Below are 12,480 nucleotides of genomic sequence, written 5' to 3' on the forward strand. Positions count from 1 at the left end.
TAGTCGAAGATAATGCATATATGCATAACATCCACACTCGTACCCGTATTCAGCCCAGCTTTCTAATTAGGAGAAATCATTTTTGGTTTACCTTTCGTCATGCTGTCTCAGGGGAAATCTAATTAAAGGGGCCTCCATGAGAGGTCCTCTCATGGAAGCCCTTTAATTTCACCTGCAATGGAAGGGCGCGGGACAAAATGATTCCTCTTTTGAAAAGCCCATATTTTCAATGGTCCTTCAGTCGTGTGAGGAGAGCAAGGGAGGGAGAGAGGGGAAGGGGGCTTCGCGCCCCGAATGGGTATAGAGGAAAAGTTTAAGTAAGAGCAGGTCGAGGCTTGTTATTATTATTATTATTAAAAATTATATATTAATTATTCATTTGAAATTATGTGTTCCTCATCAGTGTTAACGTTTAATGTTAACACTGATGAGGAACACCGTTCAATGTTCGGAAAGTCTTTTCTTTTTTACATAGTTATATTTACTATATAATGATTTTATACTCAGATTGTTTTTCAATTGTGAATCTATTATTATTATTATTATTATTATTATTATTATTATTATTATTATTATTATTATTATTATTATTATTCATTTGAAATTATGGTTTCATCATGAGGTTAATTTGGATTTTATTATTATTTTGTAATTAATATTATTATGGATGAATCAGAGAAGCTTAATTTTTTATTATTATTATTATTATTATTATTATTATTATTATTATTATTATTATTATTAGTGTGGCTGCATCAGCAGAGTTTATAAATAATAGTTTCTCAGTTTTTCTAATAATTATTTTTTTTTGTGATGGAGAAAGGTCATGTATTAATTGCCCTATATTCATTTCACAGAAGGGAAAGAATTATTACGTGATCTTCCTCCAGGAAAAAAAGAATTACTAGAAAATGAGAGACTATTTATTATATATTAAATTCTGCTGATGCAGCCATAATTATTAGTGAACGTTGTTTTCGAGATAGACCCCTTTCGAAATATTATTAAATTATTCTTCTTCTTCTTCTTCTTCTTCTTCTTCTTCTTCTTTCTTCTTCTTCTTCTTCTTCTTCTTTCTTCTTCTTCACGTGACTAGCAAAGCAAGCTTTTGTTGAATAGAATGTAAAAGTGTGAAAAAAGGGAGACATAAATAGAATGAAAGATAATAACAATAATAATAATAATAATAATAATAATAATAATAATAATAATAATAATAATAATAATAATAATAATAATAATAATCGGTTAAAAAGAATGGCAGCTTCAGTGGAATTGATTTTATATAAGGTAAAATCAATTCCACTGGTGCTCCCATTCTCTTAACCAAACATGCTTGAAAGAGGGTCTGCTCCCTTCAGATAATAATAATAATAATAATAATAATAATAATAATAATAATAATAATAATAATAAATAATAAATCTCTCAGTAAAGTTTTAGATATTCTTCTGTTTTTATACTTAAAAGTATTACTACGTTTTTCACGCTGTAATGTTACAAAAAAATCTAATCGTCCAAAGGCATTTACAGAAGAAATAAAGGCAGATTAAAATTTGTAAAGTTTATTTATTAATATGTATTGAATAAGGCCAGATTTCATTAACACCAAAAACAAAAACCTTTATTTTGTTTCATCGTAAACATCTGAAAATGAAATAGGTAGTTCGTTTAACCGTGAATCATTAAGGCTTTTCAGATTTTAGACGAATTTTTAGTTTTCTGTAAAAGAAAACTGTTGCGCCGGCTTTGTCCGTCCGTCCGCACTTTTTCTGTCTGCCCTCACATCTTAAAAACTACTGAGGTTAGAGAGTTGCAAATTGATATGTTTATCATCCACCCTCCAATCATCAAACATACCAAATTGCAGCCCTCTAGCCTCGGTAATTTTAAAAAATTTTATTTAAGTTTAAAGTTAGAAATGATTGTGCTTCTGGGAACGATATAGGATATGCCACCATCGGGCCGTGGTGAAGGTTTCATGGACCGCGCTTGTACAACATTGTATCGAGACCACCAAAAAATCTATTTTCGGCTGTACAGAAAATTCGATTGCGCTGAAGAAACTTCGGCGCATTTTTTAATTGGTATATTCAGTTCCTTTTTTATCTAATTCTCAGAAAGGGAAGCGAATAGTTGTACTTAAATAATTTTTAAGCTTTACGTATTTTTGTGTTCGGTTTTTGCTCGCAGAAGAAAAAGTTGCTGAATACTGTAAGCATGGAGGAGAACTTTTATATTTGAACTTGGATGTTTTTTTGGCGTTTTCAGTTAGGAAAGGAAAATGTTATTTGTGACTCGTGAATTTTTCTGAATTGAATGTTGTTGTTGTGGTAGTGATGATAAAGAATAATGACATTTATGACATTAACTCTTGATGACTAGTTTTGGAAAAGTAATTATAATGTATTTTTTGATGCTGATTTTTCTATATATATATATATATATATATATATATATATATATATATTATATATATATATATATATATATATATATTATTATTATATATATTTTATTATGGAAAGATCAGCATTTAGTTTATATATAATAATTTTCTGGAGTTTTTCTAATACATTTTTTCTGAAGGAGAAAGATCACGTATTTATTGAAAATTATCCATTTCACAAAAAGGAACGAGTTATATATATACATATATATATACTGTATATATATATATATATATATATATATATATATATATATATATATATATATATATATATCACACATTACAGGTGAAAAATAAGAGATGCTTGGCTTGGAAATTAGTCAAAGGGAAGAATGAAGAGTCAGGATCTACACAAGGAGTCTTCTTAGTTTTTCTCAAAAAAAGGGAAGAATTATAATCCTATAGAATTATATATATATATATATATATATATATATATATATATATATATATATATATATATATATATATACCTATGGTGACAGAGAATTTATATAAAGGAAATTATTTGTGCAAATTGACATTTAACTTCCTTAAACGACTATCCATAATTAACCTGAGAACCAGGTGAATCGCGGGAATTATAATCCTAAGAGGTTGTTACAACAAAAAGTATTGCCTGCAATTCGCATCTCCATTTGTTTGTTCTTCAATAAATCGAATTTTTGGTCTATGGAAACCGACTGTGCCTACGCAGAAATGAAGTGTTTTTGAAAGTGTTGGTAGTCTGTTTTTTCGTATTAATTAAATTTGCTCAGTAGCCAAGAGCGAGAGCACCAGCAGAAGTAATAAAAGCAGAACAACACCAGCGGAAGAACGAGAGAAAACAGCTTAATAACAGAAATCAAGAGAGCAATACAATAATAACGGAAATCTAAAAATAGCGAAAGATGGTCAAGGCGAAAAAGCAAAAAAAAAAAAAAAAAAAAAAAAAAAACGGAGATATGGCATCATTAACAGAACACCTTAAATCATGAGCGCAAATCAACTACATCAACAGCGTTAATCCAAAAAGCAGAACAACAGCAACAGCAGCAACAACAACAACAACCAAGAGAGCAACAACTGCCTTAAAATGATCTAAGAGGTACCAAGCAGAAGTCGTTAATACACGTCTGAAGAATCTAAAGCAAGAGGCAAGTCATTATCAGCAACGTTTTGCTCTAATTAGCCTGCAGTCCAGAGAGAGAGAGAGAGAGAGAGAGAGAGAGAGAGCAGACTAATCGAAGTGCTTCGTATTCCCCGTTCATTACCGGGTGGTCATGAGCCAGTGAATCATAGTAATTAGAGGTCGGTCGTAATTATAGAGTTCACCCCTCCCTAAGCCCCTCCCTCCTACTCCCTCCCCCTCCCCCTCCTCGAGAACGACTGTGATTATTAGTACTTATATCGCGAGAGAGTTGTATGGATCCCTTGTTTAATTACCTGCTTTATTGGAGGGAGAAAGGAATGAGGGGAGAGAGAGAGAGAGAGAGAGAGAGAGAGAGAGAGAGAGAGAGAGAGAGAGACCAGACAAGCATAGGGCCTCACAGAGAGAGAGAGAGAGAGAGAGAGAGAGAGAGAGAGAGAGAGAGAGAGATAGAGACAGACTGACAGACAGAGAGCGAGCGAGCCATATTGTTGATTGGAATAAAAATGGTTGAAACTGGAGAGATGAGTAGATTGCGTCTTCTGTAAGAACTGAAAAGTGGTAATAAGGTTAGCGTAGGTAAAACTGTGTACCTTGTATTTGTGGGATGGTCTGAACCTGTGGAAAGACTGGAAGACGATAATTGGTAACGAGATTGAATGACTAGGGAGTTAGGAGGGAGGAGTAATGAAATGACTAGAAAGCACTGTATACATGGAGCGAAAGAGGTATTAGAAAGGAAGGTCCTTGATATCCAGAAGCTGAACGGTGCAGAGTGTGTGTGTGTAGGGGGGATTCGACGCACTGCTGATTGTACTTCTGTGAGGGTGTATGAAGTGATTAATGTTGAGGAAGTCATCTACATAGGCGTTCGTCCATGATTTAGCAGTTAAAAGTATAAATTTGGCAGCTGGAATTGGAACTGGACTATAAAAAATAGGTCAAAGACCAATCGTTAGGACATAAGAGGTCATTCTGAACGAAAATAAATTGAAACATTTGTTAGGAATTGGTGGAGCGTGAGATGGGAGAAAGAGAACATGAATGGAGGTACAGTAAAGGAACGAATTGGCTGCAGCTAGGGACATAGGGACGACGCTGCGAAGAATATTGAATAATGCCTACAGTGGACTGCGGTGTAAATTTGGCAGTGACTGTTGTATTATTTTCTTTGGTGCCACCCCATTTCAAGGGAAACCGCTTAAATGTAAAATGTGCCGAAGTTTCTTCGGCGCAATTGAGTTTTCTGTACAGCTGCAACAGCGTATAATCCGGGCGCCACCGATACTGCAGATCTATCTTTCGGTGGTCTCGGTATAATGCTGTGTGCGAGCCGCTGCCCATGAAACTTTAACCACGGTCCGGTGGTGGCCAATCCCACATCGTAACCAGAAGCACGATCATGGCTAACTTTAACCTTAAATAAAATAAAAACGACAGAGGCTAGAGGACTGAAACGGCACATGTTTGATGATTGAAGGTGGATGATCAACATACCAATTTGCGGCCCTCTAGCCCAGTAGTTTTTCAGATCTGAGGGCGACAAAAAGCGTGACTGAAAAAGAGTGGACGGACAGACAAAACTGGCACAATAATTTTTTCTTTTACAGAAAACAAAAATAATTAACTGGCAACTTTGGCAGAAAACAAAAATAATTAACTGGCAACTTTGAGCGTTTGGTAAAGAAAAACAAAAATAATTAACTGGCAACTTTGAGCATTTGGTAAAAAAAAACAAAAATAATTAACTGGCAACTTTGAGCATTTGATTTAATGTCTTAGCGAAAGAAAAAGAAAAAAAAGAAGCATAAAGCCAACAAGAAGCATTTGCAGTTTTCATAACATCTGATTTCCCAATTCCCCACCACGACTTCGTCGTCGTCCTCCTCCTCCTCCTCCTCCTCGTCGCGTTGGCCTAATCCTTCAAAAGCTCCAGGAAGCTTGGAGAAAAAACAACTTTCTGAAAGGAATTCTCTGATGTTTTCCTTCTTTTCTCGAGATGGTGGGCTCGTCTCATGGGAGGCTCACCCGTTGTAATATTCTTCTATTTTATTTTTGTAATAATGGAATATAAAAGTCTTTTAGTATTTTTATTTCTGCCAAAGGGATGGTGTTAGCTTTGCTTGTTTTTTTTTGTTTTACTAATTTTAGATAACTTTCTTAGTTGACTTTTGTTTAATAGGTTTAATTATGGATTACGTTTTTTGACAGATTGGGAAAGTGAGAGAACGTATGAATGACCTGAGAACGGTTCCTCATCCACCTGGTGAGGATTACTGTATCACGAGGCCCCATGTCTATTATTATATTATTATTATTATTATTATTATTATTATTATTATTATTATTATTATTCTGAAGGATTATTATTATTATTATTTATTCAGAGAGGAGAACTGAGTAGAGACGTCCATTTAGAGAGAGAGAGAGAGAGAGAGAGAGAGACCTGTGCAATGACATCCAACATTTCATAATTATATATAATGATAATAATAATAATAATAATAATAATAATAATAATAATAATAATAATAATAATAATAGAGAGAGAGAGAGAGAGAGAGAGAGAGAGAGAGAGAGAGAGACAGAGAGAGAGACAGAGAGAGAGACCCTGTGCAACAACATCCAATACTTCATAGAGTTACGTGCATTAATAATAATATTAATAAGAGAGAGAGAGAGAGAGAGAGAGAGAGAGAGAGAATTAAGAATAACTTATGAGTGGACTCACTCAGGAGGGATGAGGAGAGATCGAGCAAGGTTTCTTTGTGCACAATCCAATAAAATTGTCTGTGTTAAGATGCTACAATATGAGCGCGATACTGCTTCTTTCCAGTTCTGTTAGATATCAAAACGTCTTTTTGAGTGAATTACAAAAAAATCAGTGTTATTTCAATGTTATTTGGCGCTGGGTTGGGTCATTACTGTAAACTTCAAGCAGTGGTTCTTAACTAGGGTACCTGTACCCCTTGGAAACCTTAAACCTGGGGGTACGGGGTACGAAACCTTAAACCTGGGGCTACGGTGTACGAACCTTAAACCTGGTGGTACGAGACATGATAGCCAGTGCAATTGGTAATGTATATTTACTGTATATTTATCATATGTCTGTATTGGATTTATACTGGGGGGGGTACGAGAATATTTTCTTGGATTTCAAGGGGTACGGGCACTGAAAAACGTTAAGAACCACTGCGTAAAGATATACACGTTTAGGAACATAGTTATTTAATTTGCCGGATGAAAGGTCTCTGTGACTAGATTTTAAAAATGGAAGTCCCCATAGATGGGTAGTGCCGTCAGTGCACCTCACACGGTGCACTGTAGGCATTGCTTGAGGTTGTCGCAGCGTCCCCTCGGCCCCTAGCTGTAACCCCTTTCATTCCATTTGCTGTACCTCCGTTCATATTCTCTTTCTTCCATTTACTTTCCACCTCTCCTAACATTGTTTTCAGAAAATCTGAGGCTTTCCTCTTGTTACACCTTTCAGACCTTCTTGCTGTCAGTTTTCCTTTCAGCACCGAATGACCTCTTAGGTCCCAGTGCTTGGCCTTTGGCCTAAATCTTAAAGTCCAATTCCAATTTAAAAACGGCAGTTTCAGAGTTGACCCTCCTTGGTGGAATGGGAGTCAATGAGGTTTGACTTAAAATGCTCAAAATGTTTATAGGAACCTGTCTTAAGTGATACGTCATAAAGAAACATTGAGAACTTTCTCTCTCTCTCTCTCTCTCTCTCTCTCTCTCAAACAGGTTGACAACAAGTCAGCGACAGTAAGTGGAGAACAAGCCTGCGGCAAATGCTGAATAACCGTACGAAGCAGTGGTTATGGTTCTCAGTGAGTCGTCATGTTTTCAACATGTTTGTGACGTGTCGTTGATAATTTGCCGATGTGTTTGTGACATGCTTTACCACTGTGCGAACGTACCCTAAGTGACTTTGCCACCTCTGCTTATTATTATTATTATTATTATTATTATTATTATTATTATTATTATTATTATTATTATTATTATTATTATTTATACTAAGAAATTTCCCTCTCTCGTGAACTCAGCACTGAAGATTAATTCCCGTCTTTGATGAACATGTCAACAAATCAGCCTTGGGTTTTGCGACGCCAGTTACTTATATGAGTAAATCAGTCGTGGAGCATTAATCCAGGACGTCGAATTGTGACGTCAGTCACTCGTATTGATTTTATTCAGTTTGATTTTATTATATTTTTGACATTTGGACTGTCAAGCCAAGCACTGGGGCACTTTCGGCCATTCAGCGCTGAAGACTGAAAGATGGAGTTGGAGAGGTTGGACAGCCAGATGAAGAGCTCCAGAAAATAAAGGAGATGAAGTACAAAGATTTCAAGAAGTCACTGGGAAGAAACCCATCGATTGCACTAAGAAATAACTGTTAGAGGTGCTGGACAGCAAAATTGAAAGAAAAAGAGGGCGAATGGAGGTGAAATAGAGATAAAAAGCGGATGCTGCTATGGGTCGAAAGGACGCTGCAAATACCCTATAGTAATGCCTGCAGTGCTCCACATGTGGTGCACTGAAGGGACTACTCCCCAGGGCGTATATTGATAAATCAGTTGTTGAACACAAACAAACCTCCCCCCTCCCCACCCCTCCCCCCAACAACACGATACGTCCTTTGACGTTTGAAGAGATCGAACTTCGAACTCGCCTGCAAACTTCAACAGGAGATCTAAAATTTATCATTTCAAAAGTCTGATTATTTTATGATGCCGAGATGCGATAGTTACAGAATCCGTTGCAGCCTTTAAAAACTTTTACTTTTTTTTTTTTAATTTGAACGAGATTAACCTTAGCGATTTGTAAGTTTCATGAATTTTGAAAGCGGGATGCTGAAAAAGTTTGTCGGAAACTCGTCGTTTTATGGAGTTTTAGTAAATGCCTCGGGATATATTGGTTCTTCGGGGATTAATCGTGAAAAGTTTTGAGAGAGAGAGAGAGAGAGAGAGAGAGAGAGAGAGAGAGAGAGAGCATTAATTGATTAGTAGCTGACATGGTCATGTGGGATCTGCCCCGCTCAATTTCATCTTTTAATGTACATCACTTTCTCGTTTCCCCTACTTAACATCTGCAGCAGTTTCTCACTCAACAGGGGAAACTGGCTCTATTCTGTCTCTACACAGAATCAAAAGATCGTTATGTAATACACGGAGTTAGAAAACCACAGTGTGAAAGTGTGCGTTCACTTCCATCTTGCGAAAGCATAATTATCGTAATACGCCTGTCTGTAAATATCAGACTTATGTTATTCCGTTTGTACCTCAAGTTGGCAACACTGCCACTTGCCTTTTACTTTATTCAATATCTCCTTTTCATCGTTTCTGAGTATTCAGAGGGGAAGAGGCTCTACACCCACTGTGGGCACCATCTCAGGGACAAGCCCACTCCGGAATAATTGGTACAAGTACAGGATTTGCAGTCGCCAGTTTTTGTCTGTGCCCAGAATCACGTATACCCACATACCCTGGTTAGTTAGTTGGGAAGGAACCACTCTTCACGTGACGGTGGTGGTTTCGTCATTTTTGTTTACTTGTTTATTTATTACGTTTGTTCATTAATATTTTTCTTTTTTAATAAGTGATCACTTCTTTCTGTATTTCCCGTTACCTTCTGTTACTTCTTTCTAATGAACACCATAATATTCTTTGGAAGGTTGAATTTCGAGTTAGTGGCCCCTTTGGTGGGCTTGTTCCATATGAACTGGGTTCGTCTTCTGGATAATAATAATAATAATAATAATAATAATAATAATAATAATAATAATAATAATAATAATAATAATAATAATAATAAATGTTTGAATAATTGTAATCTAATGGTCCCAAGCCCCGGCTATGAGAGGTTGGAGAAGAGTCCATTAGTTGAGGCAAGTGTTAGAATTCTACCTTGAATGTGACGTCATTGATGAATGACAACGACAAACATATTGAAGTGGTGATGATTAGGTACCAATTTAACGTAATGAAGGACTGTACAGGAATTACTACTTCAAATGCCATTACGTTATTTATATGAGGAAGAAATTATGACTTAAGGGATTGTGTTGCTCAAGCGTCGAGTACAAATTTCTAGATGGGGTGTCAGGTTTGAAATGATAAACCAAGATGGTCCCCGTAGGGGGTGAGTGCTGTCAGTGCACCTCATGCGGTGCACTGTAGGCATTACTTAAGGTTCTTTGCAGCGTGCCTTCGGCCCCTAGCTGCAACCCCTTTCGTTCCTTTTACTGTAACTCCTCTCATATTCTCTTTCTTCCATATTACTTTCCGCCCTCTCCTAACAATTGATTCACAGTGCAACTGCGAGGTTTTCCTCTTGTTAAGCCTTTTCAAACCTTTAACTGTCAATTTCATTTTCAGCGCTGAATGACCTCATAGGTCCCAGTGCTTGACCTTTGGCCTAAATTCTATATTCAATTGAATTAAATTCAGTTAAACCAAGATGGTACATTGTTGGTTGGGGGCGGTATTCTTATAGGTAACTTAATAACAGGTGTTATTTTAGGTAAATATACCGAAGAATGCCTTTGTAGTATTCACAGTTTATTTGTTTATATTGTCATTTGTAATGTCAAATGAGAAGGGAGATTCTTATATGCGGATTTTCTTTTAAACTGTAACATGGGCTAGATAAAGGCATGGGATTGCCAGTCCCAGCGGCCTTTGCATAAAGAAATGTCAGTATGAAATGTGTATCAGGAAAATGTTCAGGAATAAAGTTATTGAAATTCAAATATTTTGAATTTTTTGTCTGAAAGCATAATAGCTTCAGTATTTATAAAAGTCTAAACTTATTTTCTGTCTGAAAAGTTGAGAAGACTTAACGTCAGTCAGGAGGTGCAAAGAATTTTGTTTTCTCAAAAATGATTAAGATTAATTTTTCGAAAGTTTAACTGAAGAATGGAAAGATTTTGTTTGTTAAATAGCAAAACTGTTTTGTTCTTCAGAAGCCTGAAGAGTTATTAGAACCTGTAAGGCTTTTACCCACGTGAAAGTCTGAAGAAGACTTTCATCCGAAAGCTAGAAGACATTGCAATAATCTCTTAAAAATGCCAAAGGCACTGAACTGAAATTCAAAAACCTTCACTCACTAAGGCTTTAAAGTCTATCGTCACTACAAGAATCTAAAGGTTTATGCGACCCCTCTAATTCAAAGTGCCCCCCCCCCTTTTTTTCGTAAATGAAATGCATTTCCCTTTGCAAGGGTCAAAAAACGCCCAATCCTCTTACATCCTTCGGCTTAGTTTTATATTCCTGTTGGAATGTGGAAGTCCTGTTTCCGAAGGGAGAAATATAAATTGGATTTTTTGTGTGTGAGTGTGTTTTTTGCAGTTTGTTGTGGTCGAATTTATAGGTCAGTTAATCTGCTTTTGGAGAGAGAGAGAGAGAGAGAGAGAGAGAGGTGGGAGGGGAAGGGCAGTGGCTGCCTCTCGTTCCCTTTGTGATTGGTAGGGCATTTGGTTCGCATTCCTTTGGTCTGTGGTATGATCCCGGCCTCCCCCAACCACCAACCAGTCGACCCAGCTGCTTATGGGTGCAAAGTAGCTGGGAGTCTCAGAAAGGGTTTATGGCTAGCAACTTCATCCTCGAAAAAGATGTGCTGCTGAGAGCAGACACTTAGTTCCTGTATATTACAGGTATATTATATTATATATATATATATATATATATATATTTATATATATATATATATATATATATATATATATATATATATATATATATATATATATAATTATTCTCCTGAAGTCTTTATATACTTTCTTAGTTCAGTAGAAATAACATACTATCAATAAAGGAGTAAAATATATATATAAAACCGTGTCGGGGGCAGGGGGGGGAGTTAGTTGCATAGGGGGGGAGGGGGAGCAGTACGGGAGGGAGAGGGCTAGGTATGTTAGCCCCAAGGCTTTACCAGGATTTCTGTTCGTTTATAACAATTTCATTCTTTCCAAAATAACTTTTCCTTTTACTCTTCATTTTATTATTGTTTTTTTTTCTATTAGAGATAGGATATTCTCGGCCTGGACCCCAGGCAAGCGAGCAAGCAAGCAAGCAAGTCTATTTGACATTTCTCCGTCCCACGAAACCAGAGGACCGAATTCGGAATTCTCTCTCTAACGACGAAAAATTCCCCCTGGGGAGTTTGGTGTGCTCCGGAAAAATATCTGAGAGGAACTTCCAATTGGGTGCATGTTCTGCTGAGGCTATATGCTGTCTCTCTCTCTCTCTCTCTCTCTCTCTCTCTCTCTCTGTTTCAGTTGGGATTTTGCTTTATGCACTTTCCTCAATAAAATGAGTTATTAGTATCTCTCTCTCTCTCTCTTCTCTCTCTCTCTCTGCTCTCTCATTTCGGGATTGCTTTACGCACTTTTCTCAATAAAATGAGTTATTAGTCTCTCTCTCTCTCTCTCTCTCTCTCTCTGTTTCAGTTGGGATTTTGCTTGACGCATTTTTTTCTTGATAAAGTGAGTTATTAGTCTCTCTCTCTCTCTCTCTCTCTGTTCAGTTGGGATTTTGCTTGACGCATTTTTTTTCTTGATAAAGGAGAGTTAGTCTCTCTCTCTCTCTCTCTCTCTCAGGGCTCTTTGAGTATTTGCTTTGGAAACGTTCTCGTGTGGGTTGGGAGTTTGCTAGAAGCAGCTTTCCTTGGTAAAAAACAAAGAGTTATTAGCAATCGACATTCATATAATAAACATGAATATGTCTTCCTTACGGACACAAACGTCTCTGGGGAAATTATGAAGACAATATTATACGTAATATTTGAATTCTAAGAATTATGGTTTTCAAACAAACGACCAAACTGCCATTGTTGATTAGAATTAAATTCTTGGCGAAAACAAAATCTTATAAACCGGTTATTGGAA

At 36.4% G+C, this 12,480-nt stretch overlaps 1 protein-coding gene across 2 annotated transcripts in view; it reads left to right on the forward strand.

Annotated features, from left to right (window-relative positions):
- Nucleotides 1-12,480, forward strand: part of LOC136826800 (uncharacterized) — a 118,999-nt gene that overhangs the window by 22,002 nt on the left and 84,517 nt on the right. The gene's annotated exons all lie outside the window — the stretch shown is intronic.

This window comes from Macrobrachium rosenbergii, chromosome 1 (genome assembly GCF_040412425.1).
Source record: "Macrobrachium rosenbergii isolate ZJJX-2024 chromosome 1, ASM4041242v1, whole genome shotgun sequence".
NCBI lineage: Eukaryota > Metazoa > Arthropoda > Malacostraca > Decapoda > Palaemonidae > Macrobrachium > Macrobrachium rosenbergii.